Source organism: Lissotriton helveticus, chromosome 3_1 (assembly GCF_964261635.1).
Source record: "Lissotriton helveticus chromosome 3_1, aLisHel1.1, whole genome shotgun sequence".
NCBI classification, from domain to species: domain Eukaryota; kingdom Metazoa; phylum Chordata; class Amphibia; order Caudata; family Salamandridae; genus Lissotriton; species Lissotriton helveticus.
The window spans coordinates 887,443,062-887,461,902 of NC_136061.1; the positions used below are offsets into that span (position 1 = coordinate 887,443,062).

The window sequence follows — 18,841 nt, forward strand, 5'->3', positions numbered from 1 at the left end:
TTCTATTGAGGGGAACATCTACAGAGTGAAAATGGCAGTGTTTTTTTTGTAACTGGAATGTTCAACAATTGTGTTCAGTGTAGGTTAGATACCATTTCTCGGATACTGAATTTACTTCATGGAATGACCGGTCATTGTGATTTTGTGCCTCGATTAAGGTCTGGAATGTGGATCCTTGGCCAGATTGTAAATGTCCTGCCAGGAGAGGACCCATGGCCCCAGCTCTTCTGGACAGGGCCACCTATCAGATTTACTGACCCTCAGCCCCAGCCTGGCATGGTCTTTGTGCCTTCAGTGGAGCTGCTGCAGCCGCTGCCCTATAAGGTGCAGCTTCTTTGTTGCTACGGCAGAAAGTTTGGTGTCCACTCAGCAAAGTATTTTTTTCTGCAAATGCAGGAATCTGGTATCCGAGGCTCCCAGCTTTTTTTGTTTAAGAAACTTGATACCACACCACATAACACCACAAGATTTTTCTAGTAAGTACACAAGATTTAGCACGCCAAACCTTTCCTCAAATCCTTTCATAGTAGTTAGAGTTCATTCTAAGATTCTATCATCCATTTTGGACCTTCTTTCTTGAAATAATGTGCGAGACAATGTAACCTGTAAAGATCCTTTAGATCTTCTGCTACTGACTCGGCCACTAATCAGAACAATGTCTATTGGGCAGATCTTTTGATATCCTGGGCCCCATTTTATGAAATTCCTTCCCAGTAGAGATCAGACATAGTTCCAATCCAATGACTTTTCATACAGCAAAACAATTTGGCTGTTCATGAAAAATGTAGCTTAACTTTTGATTTAGCAGGTTCCCTACCTAGAACCAAAACACCCAATGGGTTACAGTGCACTCGACAAAAAACGGCTAACGATAAAATGGGTGCATAAATTGTAGATTAATTTATAGCAATGCAGGCAGAGAGATACAGAGTTCATACTCTCCTAGATCTTTTAATGTGTTTTGTGACAAAATAGCTGCTTCTTTAGGGGAAACATATCTGTGACTTCACAATGAAATCACGTATTAATGGCATGCATATAACTTTCTTTAGGATTTTTTATCACATGAAAATATTTTGAGACATTGTGACAGATGAATGTTTCCATCAGTTCTAAATTGTATTGTGGAACAAACACATTTTTGGTCAAAACGCGGAAATAAATGAAACATCTACTATTTAGAAGTCATGCAACAAATGTAAGCAGTGCAAATAATGAACTGGTAATAAATACCATTTAGATCAAAAACCTAAATATATTTCTGTGACTTTCATATTTCTATTGAAAGAATCTCGACTGAATGAAAATAACAGAAAAACAGAGATGTCACTATATTGGCCTTTTGCAGTGTATTTTAAAGTGTAAGGCTCAAAAATTGGAATCAATGTAAATATAAAAATAGCCCCACTTAATGGAGAGACCTCCGAATGTGATTTATGGCCTTAAAGTTTGGCTGGTGGCCATTTCGACAGACTTTCAATGTTTGTCTGATCCTACAATATCCCCAAGACTCCTCAAGCCCCAACTATCAAAGCAAGCAGCTGTCCGTATGCTTCGCCCTCACGAATGAGAACACAAATGAACATCTTTCAAACAAGAAGTCAAATCAAACCCTTGATGTTAATCTCAGGATATAATTACTGCCTCTTTAGTACATCTCTTGCATCTTTAGACTTGCTGCCCAGCCTTCTATCCTGCCCGATGGCCCAACCCTCCCTATCCGCGAGAGATGTTACAGAACTCTTGTCGGAAAGTGGATTATTAGTATGCGGAAGTACTTACCTTCAGCTAGCAATAATTAGAGGTGGGCAGAACGTTTAATTCCGCCAGTGGAATTGGAGTAATTTAATAATTCCATGTTACTAATGTAATGAAGAATTAATAATTAATTCAGCTTGCCTGCCAGCAAAATTAAAAATCAGTAGCCCTGCAATCCACGCAGGACTATCAGTGGATAGCATATGAGGGGAAGCCGAGGAGTGACATCAGACAGCCTGCCCAGACTAAGAAGATATTACAGTGCAGGCAGAGAACGACTCTGCTGCTGCTTTGAAGGTGATCCTGAGTCCTGACTCAGTGACTCCACCAAGGTTACCCAGAGAGGTAATGGTAGGAGGACCATATATATATAGACTTCCCTCACTCTGTTACCCTGCACTCACCTTGAAGTAACAATCACAACTCTCATCGTGCACTCACTGACACCCGTCACACAGCACTCTCACAGATACGACTCTCACCGTGCATGTTTAGAGTTCACACCTCTCACTCTGCACTCACTGACATCTCTCACTGTGCACTCAGGCACTACCTATTTGCACTCTTAGACACCCTTGTTACCTTGCAATCATAGACACAACTGACATGTTGTACTCACAGACACAACCGCCTAAAATGCATATGGCCCGTGGGATAGCGTCCCCAGAGTCTAATGAGGATCCAAGAGGGGTGGGGGGCACACAGCCCCCTTATCTTTTTTATTTGTATCGCCCCCAGTGGATGGGACTCCAGGGCCTAATAAGGATTGGCAAGGAAGGGGCACATAGCCCCCTCCACTTTGTAATTGCATTTGGCCCCAGACGGGGTACGTGAGGGCCGAAAGTCAACCTTAGGCTACGCTACTTTTATACTGCACTCGCAGACATACTTCTCACCTTGCACGTACACCAACACACCTACAAACCCACACACGTAGAGACACACCTCCCAGCGGCACGTTAGGAAAACAACGAACCCTACTATCACCCAGAGCAACAATAATAAAACAGAACCCTGGTTTGAGACAGATAACGAGAAAAACGTTCAGACAATGTAGAAGACTGTTCTGGTGGTGGCCAGCAAAACACTTCCTTGCCTTGTTAAGGGTAGCCAGCACTATATGAATTATTGTACCATACCATAAATACTTGTAACACTCACTCTGGTCCACTTAAAGAAATTCAGAGCATCGAACTGGCGCATCTGCCATCCACATGGGAGAAACCCCATTTACAATCTGCCTCTAACTTCCATTCATGGAGGAATAGATGCCTGTTGTCTCTTGTAAAGCACTCTTATGTCTGCGGGAAAGGTCCATGCTGTGTACACCTTCCAAAATAAATGTACATTCTGCCTGTTACCTTATCCAATTTCATGGTCTAAGAATTCATTAAATAAATTAACAATTTCAGGTCAACCAGAGATAGATATCCACACTGAACTGTAGTCTGAAACAGGAAACCTACAATCATTCCTGGCTTCCCTGCTTCACCAAAGTTTGTGATCCTTGGCAAATATTTTAACTCGCACTTTTAATATGCATTTCTCAGTGCAGAACTCAGCACATCAGGAGGTCCCCCATGTGCAGTCACCAAGCTCTTTATTTAGGGGCAGGGGCGCTCTAGCAGAGGCGGTGAACAACATGTGGTCAGCGCTGGTATGGGCGTTTCTCACTGCTACCTTTGCTTGGCTATGGTTTGAGGCTCTGGGTAGAGTGAGGACTGGGGGAGGAGGGGGAGAGCAAGTCAGCCCAGAGCTGAGCTAAAGGGGGGCGTGCAGGTTGAGGAGATAGCAAGTGAAGCCTATCATTGTTTGTGTGTGGGTGGGTCGTATTTTGGTCTTATTTCGTTGGCTAGGAATGCTTGTTCTTCAGGAAGGACCAGTGCTGCAGGCTGGTAATGGATGGTCAGAGATTGTGAAAATGCCAGCGACCTTGGGAGCAGAAGAGTTGGCAAATCAGTAGCAGTGGACTATTAATCACTGCTGAACGGGAGGTGAGCAGGAGGGACATGACTGCGGTAGCACTCTCTTCTGAGGTGAAACTGTGACTAGCTGCTGTGAACTTTGGAACTGAGGATGTCTCTTGCCACATGCAGGCCACCTGGTGAGGGGAAAGAGGAGGTACTACTGTCAGTGATGTAGACACCTGTGTGCATAGGGCCACTGACCACGCAAAAGGATCTCTTTAGCTCCCGGGAGTCTACTATTGCTTGTACAATATCTCTGTTGCAGTCGTAGGGACCACCGTGGGATATATGTACTGCACATTGTGGAATTCTGTGGCATATTAATGGAATTCCATGGAATTCCGCAGCATGAAACTCAGTCAAGTCTCAATACAGTTTTCCTTATTCAACCCTTGGTAGCTTGGCAAATGAGCAGTCAGGCTTAATTTAGGAGACAGGTATGCGAGAAACATTTAATTTCACCAAAACAGTAAATAAGTAAAAGACACAATAAAAATCCAACACCAATTTTTAAAAGTAGAGAATATGGTTTTCTTTAAACAACACCAAAATGACAAACTTCCAATGCAGGTAATTGGATATATGAATTTTTAAAGATTAAATAAAAAATGGTACATTCTAGCACCAAAAAGCTTAACTCCTACCTGTAGTATCTGGTCACGATGGACCATGTCAACGTCAATGTTTTAAGGAGATCACAATGAAGCATGGGTCGGACAGGCTGAGGGCTAAGTCCCGGTCAAAAGTTTGCAGAAGGAGATAGTCTATTTCTTGGATCTTTTCTCTCATCAATGGACTCATTAGTTGGCCCTCTAGATTCTCATTTTGAGGAAGGAGGCCTGCTGCAGCAGGATACCTCATTGAGCCTCTAGAAGTCTTTGCCCTTGACGTCGAAGGTGATGACCTTTGGAGCTTTCAGAGCTGGGAACCGGCATGTTCAGGCTGAATCACGTGTCGACAATGGTGGCTTCACTCTCGACGATGAGCCAGTCTCCTCCCAGAATTTTTCTGCAACACTTTGTAGAAAGTTTCCAAAGTGAAGTAGTGTGGCTCACTGGTTAGAGGCGGCAGACCCGAGAGCAGAGGACGGCCCGGGACCAGGGTTCGATTCCCGGCGCGGCAGGTTTCTGGACCAGGGTCAGCGGACTCGATAATTCTCTCGCCTCGGTGCCCACTCTGATCAGCGTTCACACTCGGCAACTCTGGGCATTAGCTTGCCTCATCTTCACTAACGGCCCCACCAGACCGCCGGGGATGCCTGGTCTCACCCTGGAGATACCCATTAAGGGACCATCTCTCAGGGAAGCCAGGAAGGGTTTCGCAGCGGTCGAAGCGCCTTGGGACCCTACGGGTAAGTAGTGCGCTATATAAATGCCTATACATACATACATACATACATACATACATACATACATACATACTTTGAGTTCTTGCAGTTTCTTGATCTATTGGGGAACATGAGGGTACAGTAGCACAAGCTAAGGGTTCAGAGATTCCAGAACGCCTATTAGGGGCTAGGGCTGAATTTCCAACAATGCACCTGCACAGTCCAGAAAAAAACAAGTTGCAACTGGTCCGCTGGGGTGAGCCAGTTGGCTTTGCAGGTGACTTCTTCCAGCTCTGTTGTACCTGTTGCTGATCTTGGGGTCCACTACTCTTCCTTTGAGTCAGGCACAGTCTTTATTTGTGAAGTCTTATGAGTGCAGCAGGTGAAGTCTTTCTGAGAGCAAGCCTTCTGTGATTCAGTCCAAGGGTCCAACAGGACAGTCTTTCTTCTTCTGGTGTTCCAGTGAGGAAGTGTTTTGAGGAGCTCCTCCAGCTATCCCATTTTTATCCTCCATTCAAGGATAGCAGGAGGGGGCACACCCTAACCAATAGGGGTAAAGTTACCTCCATCTGCTATGACCATTTCATGTGAAGTGTGACATACTTTTTGCCCTGACAGCATTGTTCTCCAAAAAATCAAAATGGAATAAATATGTGTGTGTATATGCGTAAGCTATCCCAACGGTGTAGCTAACTACTCAATAAACTCACATTCCAGTCCCTCTCCTCATTTAATCAAAAGGGTTCCTATCTGGCTGGAGATCAAGAAAGTGGGGGCCGGCCTGGTTCCTATTAAATCTATCCCCCTGCTTTTGAAGTCCACCTTATGGTTGTATTTTTTTAGCCTCATGCCTCTTCACACCTACTCAGGAAGCAGCTTGGCACAGGCTGTCAAAGGTTGATCAATAAGAAGAGGCTGCTAAAAGGCTGCTTTAAGTAACTTCAGAGTAGTAAGTTCTAAGAAATACTTTCCTTTAATAGTTACATTAAATCCAACTTTTGCAAGTTGTTGGATTCATTGTGACTATTAATTTGACACTTTGAATAATATTGCTAGCTGTTAGACCTGACAGCCTTAGGGTGGGATTCACCCCAACTGAAGTTTTGCATGTCCTGGTAGTAATGCAAGGCCTATCTCTCCCATTGTATAGCATTGAGATTACCTGATTACATTTTATGAGTGTCATTCACAGTTGAGAAACTGTTAAGGTCTGCTGTCTCTGGAATCACAATTTAAAATCCAAACTTTTGGTGAAGTCGGATTTTAGATTGCAATTCTGAATATGCCACTTTTAGAAAGTTGAAATTTTCTTACTTTAGCCATTTGGTGACTGCTGTCTGTCCCTGATCACATGTCTGGAGTGGGTGACAGCTGACCTATGGGTATTCCCCCTAGACAGCGACACACAGTGGGTGCTTTGGTATGTCTTCATGGGCCATCCTAGCAGGATGGGATGGAGGAGGTGGACCCAGCCTACTTACACCTGAATAGGTTGTGTCCTATCCCCACACAAATGGCTGCATGCCCCCCAATAGTGAGCCTGGAGCCAGGGCAGGAAGTGAGGACCTCTGTGCACTTCAAGGCCCTGTTTTTGAAGTCTCCCCCACTTCAAAGGCACCACTGGGTATAAGTACTGGATCTCAGACACCACCCTTTCAGTACGCTACTGGACCTGTGGATACTCTTCCAGGAAGAAGGACTGCTGTACTGCTGAAGGACTGCCAGTCTGCTGGACTGCTGCCTTGTTGGACTCTTGCTTTGCTGTGCTGACCTGCTGCCTGGGCGAGAAGGACTGAATCTGCATCACTTGTCCCCAGAGCCCAAGGCGACTTCAAGGGGTAGCCTGCTGGTCTCCTGATCTGAAACCTCAGGGGTATAAAATACTTCCAAACCAACCTGCTTCTGAACGTAGACTCTGCCATCTGTGAGGCTGCCCTGAAACATTGGTGCCCCTCCAGTCCTGGACCCTTGGATGTGACCCTAAGATGTATCTCCAGTGGAACTGATGCATCCTCCGCTGAGTGACGCATTCCGGTACAGAACCAATGCATTACCTCAGCTGAGTGGCTCATCTTTGAGCAGAACCAATGCATCACTGCTGTTGTATGGTTTGGACCCGTCAGAAAAAACTTGCATTACCACAGCCCCCCGCATCTGGGACTGACTCATCATCTTCAGAACCTCTGCAGCACAAATTTTTACCCAGCTCAAGCTCTTTGCATCCCTAGTCAACAACTGTAGTCTTCGATGACGAGGTCAGAGCTTCACCACTCATCGGAACTGTTGCATCGCCTTGTCTGCGCTTCGCATTCTCAACACCGGGAAGCCACATCGACAGGATATTTAGCATTGTTACATCAGGACCTCGTATCACAGTCTCATCACATCTCAGAACTGGTGCATCGCCTTGGCTACACATTGCATCTTCGACACGAATCCATGCAAGCACTCTGCAACTAGGATTAAGGTACTTTGATTCAGCTGGCCTATAGCTGGCTCGCACTCCATTACAGTCGGGCTGAACTTTTGAGTTTGTGCCAATGTGACCATATGTCCCAAGTAGTGTTTTTTTCTTCTTAGCACTATCTTTCATAAATTCTTTGAAATTCAATATTTCAAGTTTTACTTATTGGATTTTTGTCATTTTGGTCTTGTTTTATTTATTAATTGAAGCTCCTATTTCTAACCTTTTGTAGTGTTTTCACTGTTTTAGTGTTTAAAGAATTACACAAATGCTTTACACATTGCCTCTAACTTTATGGCTGACTGCTCTGTGCCAAGTTTCCCGAGGGTGAGCACGGTTTAATATTGGCTTTGCCTGATTCTTAACCTGAAAAGGATTGCGGCTGCTGATGATTAGGGCTCATACTCAAGCCAAACACCAACCCAGTTTCTAGCTCTAGCTAGCTCCAATCCAAAAATAGACTTTATTAAATTTAATAAAGCCTATGAGTCTAGTAGCACCACAATAGGAACAAATTATTTGGCTGTTTTTCCATACCATGGCATATAATACATACTTTATATTGTCCCTGCATTTTATAACATGCACCCTACCTACTGTTGTTGCACTTAGGGCAGACGATAGGGGTGACGTATAAGTAATAAAAAAGGAAGTATTGGACTTTGGAAGTACTTTTAATTCCAAAGTCGAACTTGGACATGGTTTTATTTTAAATCCAGCCTCCAAGGCAGGCCTGGCTTTAAAATTACACCAGACACCACAGCAGTGCACACTTAAGTGCATTAGGTCCACTGGGGTCTCTAAGACTCCATGCCCTACCATACACAAGGGGCTTAAAAGTAAGTTGTCTTTGCAAATTACAATTATACCAATTACCGAATATCTTTAGAGGACAGAGCTCTGACATTGGGCCTGGTTAGCAGAGCCCAGGGAACTTTCAGAGTCAGTGATCACCTGCATAAGAAAAAAAATGGGGATCCTCAGGGCAAAAAAGGATGACTTTCCAACAATCTCCATCTCAAATATTGACTTCTTTATACCTCCGAAAATCCAGTCACCCATCGCTCAATGTACAACCCCCTCCTACACCAAAACCGGCCTCTCTCAAACAATAAGCATTCTGCTGCTCATTAATGGGTGCCACCATTGTCTGCCTGCTTCGATTACTCTCAGAGACTCCTGCATGACTATCTTTTGAAGCAGCATTACTAAATGTCACACCATCAAATAGACATATTGTAAAAATCTAAAAACTAAAATCTGATAATCAACTGGCCTTGACTGAAATGTGAATCATTGATACTTCAATAATTCCTATCCAAGAACTACTTACAGTGTGACTACACCATTATCTTGCACAACATCACTTATAGTCATGGTGAAGGATATGCCATGACCTCCTATAATTCAAGTCACAGAAAGGAGTGTCCTGGTCCAAGTTAGAGGACCGTCCAGAACATACTTGTAAATGGATCACTGCATGGATATCCTCCCAAACCTAAGTAGGCATCTACTACCTTCCAAAGAAGTCTCTTGGTCTGTTTGTCACAGTGTTGTTCGACTTTGCTAAGTACATGCTTACCATGTACATCTGACAACATCTGAACTGATGATCTATCTTATTTATATGCTATAGGGGTGATCAAAGATATGAACAAACACAGCTTCTAACAACAGGTCAAAAACCACACTTATGTAGAGAGACCCAGCCTCAAAATATCTTCTTAGAGATTTTAAACCGCACTGTATTAGACTTCCACCACTTATCCTGGCCTGTGTGTGCGTTCATTGTAAGTATGGGTGAAATTTGCGAATTCGCGTTCCGCGAATTCATGCGAAATCGAATTCGCAATCCGCAAAATCCGCAAATTCGCATGAATTTGCAGATTTTGCGGATTGCGAATTCGATTTTGGTTTTTTGCGTGTTCGCGGGCCGCTTGCATTGCGAAGTTACCCACTGCCACCCTCTGGTTCACCCATGCCACCCTCTGGTTCACCACTGCCACCCTCTGGTTCATCCCTGCCACCATCTGGTTCATCACTGCCACCCTCTGGTTCACCCCTGCCACCCTCTGGTTCAGCACGGCCACCCTCTGGTTCAGCACTGTCCCCCTCTGGTTCACCCCTGCCATCCTCTGGTTCATCACTATCACCCTCTGGTTCATCACTGCCACCCTCTGGTTCACCACTGCCACCCTCTACCGAGACCTTTTGTGACGCAGCGGCAGCACAAAAGATGTGCCATGGTGCTGGGTATTACCAACGTGACGCATCTGAGAGATGCGTCACGTTGTAAAGCCCTGCGCCATCAGGAGGCGTTCCGGCGCAGGGGAGGGTGTTCCTGCGCAGGAACGCCTCCTAAAAGTGGCTGAGTGAAATCTACAAGATTTCACTCAGTCACTTTTAGGCCAATACTGCGTCAAAACCCTGCCCCTGCTTGAAGCAGGCGCAAGGCTTGATGCAGCATTGGGGAGATAGGGCCCCCCAGAGCATTGCTGGAGAAACGCGACGCAGCTCCAGCAAAGCGCTGCATTTATGGCACAGATGCGTGACGCATCTGTGCCGTTTTTGCCACATGGTGCGCCGCATTGTAAATGCGGCACACCATGGGTGGCGGAGCTGCGGCGCACAATAACTGGCGCATCCCTGGGGATGTGCCAGTTATTGTAAATCCGCCCCTATACATTTAGCCAACGAGGGAGCACTTACTTATTAGACAGTAGAAAGTACTTCAGTTGAGTAGAGGTATTGCACAAAAAGGTGGCATCTTCGTGGACAAACACGCAGGGCCGGTTTCATTCTGTTAGACTCGTTTTTTGTGCCCTTCTGCCCTCTGTTAAACTCGTTTTTCCCTTGTTTTTTTGCCCTTCTGCCCTCTGTTAGACTCGTTTTTCTGTAGTTTTTCTGCCCTTCTGCCCCCTGTTAGACTCGTTTTTTCTGCCCTTCTGCCCTCTGTTATACTTGTTTTTCCCTTGTTTTTCTGCCCTTCTGCCCTTTGTTAGACTGCTTTTTGTGCCTTTCTGCCCTCTGCATCACCACATCATCACTCAGCGCTACGCCAGCATCACTCAGCACCACCACATTATCACTCAGCACCACCACAGCATCACTCAGCACCACCACAGCACCACTCAGCACCACCACAGCACCACTCAGCGCCAACACAGCATCACTCAGCACCACCACAGCATCACTCAGCACCACCACAGCACCACTCAGCACCACCACAGCATCACTCAGCACCACCACAGCATCACTCAGCACCACCACAGCATCACTCAGCACCACCACAGCACCACTCAGCTTGTTTCTTTGCCCTTCTGCCCTCTGTTAGACTCGTTTTTCCGTAGTTTTTCTGCCCTTCTGCCCCCTGTTAGACTCGTTTTTTCTGCCCTTCTGCCCTCTGGTATACTTGTTTTTCCCTTGTTTTTCTGCCCTTCTGCCCTTTGTTAGACTGCTTTTTGTGCCTTTCTGCCCTCTGCATCACCACATCATCACTCAGCGCTACCCCAGCATCACTCAGCACCACCACATTATCACTCAGCACCACCACAGCACCACTCAGCACCACCACAGCATCACTCAGCACCACCACAGCATCACTCAGCACCACCACAGCATCACTCAGCACCACCACAGCATCACTCAGCACAACCACAGCACCACTCAGCACCACCACAGCACCACTCAGCGCCACCACAGCATCACTCAGCGCCACCACAGCATCACTCAGCACCACCACAGCACCACTCAGCACCACCACAGCATCACTCAGCACCACCACAGCATCACTCAGCACCACCACAGCACCACTCAGCACCACCACAGCACCACCACAGCACCACTCAGCTTGTTTTTTTGCCCTTCTGCCCTCTGTTAGACTCGTTTTTCCGTAGTTTTTCTGCCCTTCTGCCCCCTGTTAGACTCGTTTTTTCTGCCCTTCTGCCCTCTGGTATACTTGTTTTTCCCTTGTTTTTCTGCCCTTCTGCCCTTTGTTAGACTGCTTTTTGTGCCTTTCTGCCCTCTGCATCACCACATCATCACTCAGCGCTACCCCAGCATCACTCAGCACCACCACATTATCACTCAGCACCACCACAGCACCACTCAGCACCACCACAGCACCACTCAGCACCACCACAGCACCACTCAGCGCCACCACAGCATCACTCAGCGCCACCACAGCATCACTCAGCACCACCACAGCACCACTCAGCACCACCACAGCATCACTCAGCACCACCACAGCATCACTCAGCACCACCACAGCATCACTCAGCACCACCACAGCATCACTCAGCACCACCACAGCATCACTCAGCACCACCACAGCACCACTCAGCACCACCACAGCACCACTCAGCGCCAACACAGCATCACTCAGCGCTACCACAGCATCACTCAGTGCCACCACATTATCACTCAGCACCACCACAGCACCACTCAGCACCACCACAGCATCACTCAGCACCACCACAGCATCACTCAGCACCACCACAGCACCAATCAGCACCACCACAGCACCACTCAGCGCCACCACAGCATCATTCAGCACCACCACATTATCACTCAGCACCAGCACAGCACCACTCAGCACCACCACAGCACCACTCAGCATCACCACAGCACCACTCAGCACCACCACAGCACCACTCAGCGCCACCCCAGCATCAATCTGCACAACCATTTAACAACAACTGGTTCAAATATGTTCTCTCAATGTTTCAAACTTTATTACAAATGTCACAAAAAGATGTTAATATTTCACTTCTGTTCTTGGATTTTCGTCACAATAAAATACACTGAACATAATCTTCACAAAAGATATTTACAAAAGTTTAAGCTATTGCCATTATAAATTAAAATCACTTTTATTTAAGTATTAATTATTTAAAAAAAATAAAAGCCATTGTAATTTGTAATATCAATACAGCTAAGTCACGTAAATACAAAACATGTTGCATTACAAATGCTATAGGTGTCACATTTGCGAAAGTTATATCTATTGGCATTGTTTGTAAATGACAAAGCTATTAATTTAACTATTTTCAAAACCAACACATAAATTTAAAAAATTGTCATTTACAAGACGAATAGCTCAAACTTTCCTAATGCGAGACCTATTGCATTGCAAATGCTTGTTTTAATATCTGTCAGTGCTTCCTGTTGAGGTTTAATTTTCGTGACAGGCGCCTCATTGCCTACTTGTAACTATTCTCTGACCCTGCTTCAAGGGTCAGAGCAGGTCAGAGCAGGGTCAGAGAATAGTTGCAAGTAGGTAACGAGGCGCCAGGAAGCACTGACAGGTTTACAGCAGCAGGTGCCCAAGTTGAAGTTAATTTCTTTTTAACCCTTTTGTAAAAGGTTACAAAAAATTAGCTTCAACTTTTGCACCTGCTGCTGTAACCCTGTAAGTGCTTGGCTGAAAATTCGTCCCCGCTGATTCGCGGATTTTACCGCGATTTCGCGAGATTCGTGGATCGCGAAATCGCGGAAAATCCGCAAAATCCGCGAGCGGAACGAATTTTCAGCCCATGCTTAGTTCATTGTCCTTTCCAAACATGACACATTTACTTGCAAGATGTCCCCCCTTTTAACTAATCCTGACACCTCAGGGTCTAGAAACATGAGTCAAAATAGAGCTGATGCCATCTCTCATACAGTTCCAGTTTTTAACTCCCTCATGAGCTATATTGTCATATCAGTCATAAGTGGCTAAAACAAATATGTTTGAAATTAAATATTCTTACTGCCAATTCCTTCTTACAAGCTTTATATAATCCTCCCAATGAAATGTTCTGTTTTAGTGTTTTAAACTTTTTTAAATGTTTTTTAGATATTTATTAGAGGGTTTTTTATTAATTGTGTTGTCCTGATTATTCTGTACCTTGGTAAAATTTGTATATGTCTTTTGCATGTGAACGAGTACTTTGTATTATGTATCTTTTTATGTGGACCTCTTTGGAGTTCCAAAACATAATAAACAAATGAATGAATGAATGAATCCTATCAGTTGACAAGACGATACACATCCCACTATACCAAGTTATTCCACAAAATATTGTAAAGCAGAATCAGTACATTTAAAAACAAAAGCTATTTGGAAGAACACTGCTTCTTGAAATGTCAACTAAAATCATTGAAAGAAGTAATTCAAAACTCTCTTAACCCCTCATTGCATGTCTGATACACTATTGTGGATTTTAAAAATGTATTTGCTGAACTGAATTAATCCACTTCTAACAAATGCAGACAGCACTGCAAAGACCTCTTTTACATATAAAATCAAGTGGCATCCAACCGAAAAGCAATATTTAAGATGTCTGTGACCCAACAATTTTGCAAAGCTTTCAGCACAGTCAACCACAAGAAACCCCACACTAAAGCACCCAAGCATGACATCCTACAATGTTGCTGGAAAATCCCTTCTGTGGTCCACATCATTTCTATCAGGCCAATCTCACCAGGTAGAAATTACATCATACACATTAACATCACCTATCATCACCTGTGGGGCTCAGTGCTGGGTCAGACTCTCTTCAATACCTACATGACTCCACTGGCAAACATCTTCAAAGGTTGCAACCTCAACTGTTGCATACATATCATTGGTACCCAGATCCTCTGAAGAATTCCAAACAAATGTGACCGTTATTGACAGGTCATGGTTTATTAAACTCATGTCCAAAGTTGGATGCTTTAAAATTGATTAAGAATGAATGCTTTAAAGACTAGTGGCTCATTGCAACTAGACCATTTGTTCTGTCTGATGGCATGGACCTCCCAATCATTCCTTCTCAAAACAGTCCACACTCTAGAAGTAAAAACATCACTGAAGCATCTTCTTCCTCTGTCACTTACTTCCATCTCTGTTACTGCCAACTTAGCCCTGTCCTATTAGTGGTCACTTCTTGCATTGATTACTGCCACAGAATCTATAAAGGCCTTCCTTCTAAAACAGTTGGAAGCCCCAAAGAGAGCAAAACTATGCCACTAGACATATTTTTGGCCTGAAGCACAAGAACCACAGATATCTGCATTAATGTAATTTCATTGACTGCTGATAAAAACAGGTTAAATTCAATACTTTCTGTTTTGTTCACAAGACCTTCCAAGGTCCATCCATCATATTACCTCTCTAACTATTTGACACCAAGTAGGCTGCCCGAAAGTCTGACCTCAGTCTCCTAAGTCCCTCTCTCCATCTAGCCACATGGAGGCAAACATTTTGGGGTAGGAATGTCTGCATACAAAATGTCACCCGTTGGAACTTACTTTCTTTTCTCCTATGCAGTGAAGCTGATAAATAATTCTGAAACACCACCAAAATACATCTGTTCTTCCCAACTTTGAAATATTTTTAATGAAAACTGTCCTTATAGTTGTAACCATTTTGAGAAAATTCAATTTCCAGAAGATTTGATTATTGTAGACCTGGTCCTCTGTAACAATCCTCTTTTCTCATCCCAAGGAGCCCCGGATCTCGGCCATGAGTTATCAGCACTAAATCAATCAATCAATCAATCAATCAATCAATCAAGAACATTTGTAAAGTGCGTTACTCACCCGCTAGGGTCTCAAGGCGCTGGGGGGGGGGGGCTGCTACTGCTCGAAAAGCCAGGTCTTGAGTTGCTTCCTGAAGGAGAGATGGTCCTGGGTGAGTCGTAGGTGGGTGGGGAGGGTGTTCCAGGTCTTGGCCGCCATGTAGGTGAAGGATCTTCCTCCGGTGGTGGTTCTGCGGATCTGTGGGACGGTGGCGAGGGCGAGGCTGGCAGAGTGGAGCTGGCGGGTTGGCGTGTAGAACGTGAGGCGGTTGTTGAGGTATTCGGGGCCCAAGTCATGGAGAGCCTTGTGTGCGTGGGTGAGGAGTCTGAACGTGATCCTCTTGCTGACGGGGAGCCAGTGCAGGTCTCTCAGGTGGGCGGAGATGTGGCTGTGTCGGGGGATGTCCAAGACGAGTCGTGCTGAGGCATTCTGGATGCGCTGGAGTTTTTTCTGTAGTTTGGCGGTGGTCCCAGCGTAGAGGGCATTCCCGTAGTCCAGACGGCTGGTGACGAGGGCCTGGGTGACCGTTTTCCTGGTTCCAGTGGGGATCCAGCAGAAGATCTTACGGAGCATACGGAGTGTGTTGAAGCAGGAGGAGGTAACGGCGTTAACTTGCCTGGCCATCGTGAGGGAGGAATCAAGGATGAAGCCCAGGTTGTGTGCATGGTCCGTAGGCTTGGGTGGGGGGCCCCGAGCAGGGGGCCACCAGGAGTCGTCTTAGGCGGAGATGGATGGGCCGAGGATGAGGACTTCCGTCTTGTCTGAGTTCAGTTTCAGGCGGCTGAGCTTCATCCAGTCTGCAATGTCTTTCATTCCGTCCTGGAAGCTGGCTCTGGCGGAGGTGGGGTCATTGGTGAGGGAGAGGATCAGTTGGGTATCATCGGCGTAGGAGATGATGTTGAGGTTGTGCTTGGTTGCGATGGCTGCGAGGGGGCTCATGTAGACGTTGAAAAGGGTGGGGCTGAGCGAGGAGCCTTGAGGTAGGCCGCAGATGATCTTGATGGCTTCTGCGAGGGAGGGCGGGAGACGGACTCTTTGGGTTCTTTCGGAGAGGAAGGAGGTGATCCATTCCAGGGCCTTTCCTTGGATCCCGGCGTGGCGGAGGCGGGTTGTCAGGGTGCGGTGGCAGACCGTGACGTACGCGGCCGAAAGGTCGAGCAGGATGAGGGTGGCGCTTTCTCCGTTGTCCAGCAGGGTCCGGATGTCGTCGGTGGCCGTGATGAGGGCGGTCTCGGTGCTGTGGTTCGCTCGGACTCCGGACTGCGATGGGTCGAGGGAGCCGTTCATCTCCAGGAAGGCTGTCAGCTGTTTGTTGACGGTTTGCTCGATGACTTTTGCAGGGAATGGGAGGAGCGAGATGGGGCGGAAGTTCTTGAGGTCTGAGGGGTCTGCGGTGGGTTTCTTCAGGAGGGCGCTGATCTCTGCGTGCTTCCAGCTCTCCGGGAAGGTGGCGGATATGAAGGTGTTGTTGATGATGTCCCAAAGTTTGGGTGCGATGATGGAGTCAGCCTTGTTGAAGATGTGGTGTGGGCAGGGATCGGCTGGGGAGCCCGAGTGGATGGTGTTCATCGTGTGGGTGGTATCTTCCGTGCTGACCTGAGTTCAGGCGCACAGGGTGGTGGTGGGGGGTGTAGGTTTGGTGGTGGGGTACGAGTTCTGAGCACCGAAGCTGTTGTGTATTTCGACGATCTTACGGTGAAAAAAGGCGGCTAGAGAGTTGCAGAGATCTTGAGAAGGCGTGATGTCGTTGTTGCTGGCGTTGGGGTTGGAGAGCTCTTTCGCGACGTTGAAGAGTGCCTTGCTGTTGTGGGTGTTGTTGTCCAGTTGTTCTCTGAAGGATGACCTTTTGGTGGTGCGGATCAGCTGGTGGTGTTTGCGGGTGGCGTTCTTGAGGGCTGTTATGTTTTCCATTGACTAGTTGTGGCGCAAGGCTTGCTCGAGGTCACGGCAGGATTTCTTGGAGTCTTTGAGATCGTTGATGAACCACGCAGCATTCTTCCTGTTGAGGTTGCTGGAAGGGTTTTTCAGTGGAGCAAGGGTATCGGCGCAGTCGGTGATCCACTGTGTGAGGTTGCGGGCTCCTTCGTTGGGGTCCGTGGTGTTGGTGGGAGGGTTTAGGCTCAAGGAGGTGGTGAGTCGGTCGGTGGTGATCTTTCTCCATCATCTTCGGGGGGTTTGTTGAGGGCAGTGGTGGGTCGTTGTTTTCCTGAAGTTGAAGTGTACGCAGCTGTGGTCGGTCCAGTGGAGCTCGGTGGTGTGGCTGAAGGAGATGTGGTTGCTGGAGGAGAAGACGGGGTCGAGCGTGTGGCCGGCGTAATGGGTGGGGGTGTTGACCAGTTGCTTGAATCCGAGGTTGTCGAGGTCGTCTAGTAGGGCGGTTGTGTTGTTGTCCTGGTTGTTCTCCAGGTGGAAGTTGAGGTCTCCTAGGAGGATGTAGTCGGGGGAGGCGAGGGCGAGCGGGCTGATGAAATCTGCGATGGCCTCGCTGAAGTGTGAGCGTGGTCCCGGGGGTCTGTAGATGAGGGTTCCTCTGAGGGTGGTCTTGGGCTCTGTGTGAATCTGGAAGTGCAGGTGCTCTGCGGTGGCGAGGGTGTCGTCGGTGTTGGTCGTGGTGCTGATAGTGTTTCTGTGGGCGATGGCGATGCCTCCTCCGGTCTGGTTGACGCGGTCCCTCCGGATGATCTTGTAGCCGTCCGGGATGGCAATGGCGATGTTGGGGGCTTAGGAGGCGTTCATCCAAGTTTCCGCGATGAAGGCGAGGTCTGGTGCCGTTTTGTCCAGGAGGTCCCATAGTTCGACGGCATGCCTGTGGATGGAACGGGTGTTGAGCAGGATGCACTTGAGGTGGTTGTTGTTGGCGGCTGTTTTGGCTGGCGCGGTGCAGGACCGAGTGCAGGTGAAGGAGCAGGCGTGGCAGGTGAAGACTCCGTGGGTGCGTTTTGGGGTGGCTTGGTAGCAGGCTGGATGTCGGCCGGTGTTGAGTGCGTGGAGGGTGGCGTCGTCGTAGCTCAGTCGGGTTGGCTGGCTCTGGCGGGGTCCAGGGGTTCTGGCGCTGGGCGCGGTCCAGGCGTGGATGGGCGTCGACGAGCTTGCCTTTGGCGCATAATCGGCAGGCCCGCTGCGCGTGGCCGCAGCGCGTACGCGCGGTCCCTGCCATTTATGGCGAAGTGGGAGGGAGGAGCAGCTGGGAGGCGGGAGCGGGGCGGCGAATGGGGAGCGGGAGACAGGAGAAGGGGGCGGGCCGCAGGAGAGCAGCGGTGGGGAGCAGAGGGGGTGGAAAGAGCGGGAAAGCGGAGCGGGGGAGAGCGAGGGCAAGCCTGGGCAAGCCTGGAGAGCGAGGGAAAGCCTGGAGAGCAGGGGCCCTAAGGAGAGGCACAGCAAGAGGGCCAAGCAGGCAGCGGCAGCAGAGTCCGGGCACACGGGGGCCGTGTGGTAGTGGAGTGACCGGGTCAAGGGTCACTAAATAAAAACAACATATATAACAAAATAAATAGTATTACAAGGTAGCAGGAGCCCTGAGACATAGCTTTAGTTTAAGGATCTACATTTCTACTGCATTTTATGGAAGATAGTAGTGTCTTTAATTAAAATAACCTCCTTCAATCAAACATATATCTGCTGGGGTACATTAGAAGATCCAGGGATGCCATATTTAAGTCTGGTAATGACAGTTGTGTTTCTTTAAACAAAAAAGTCAATACAATATTGAACTAAAAATCATCCTTCATGCTTGTTACGGTTATGAAAAAAATCATCCTTCATGCTTGCCAATCTGGCTCA

At 47.2% G+C, this 18,841-nt stretch overlaps 1 protein-coding gene across 4 annotated transcripts in view; it reads right to left on the reverse strand.

Moving 5' to 3' along the window:
* The window catches only part of EPHA10 (EPH receptor A10), a 1,640,855-nt gene that overhangs the window by 192,380 nt on the left and 1,429,634 nt on the right, over positions 1-18,841 (reverse strand). The gene's annotated exons all lie outside the window — the stretch shown is intronic.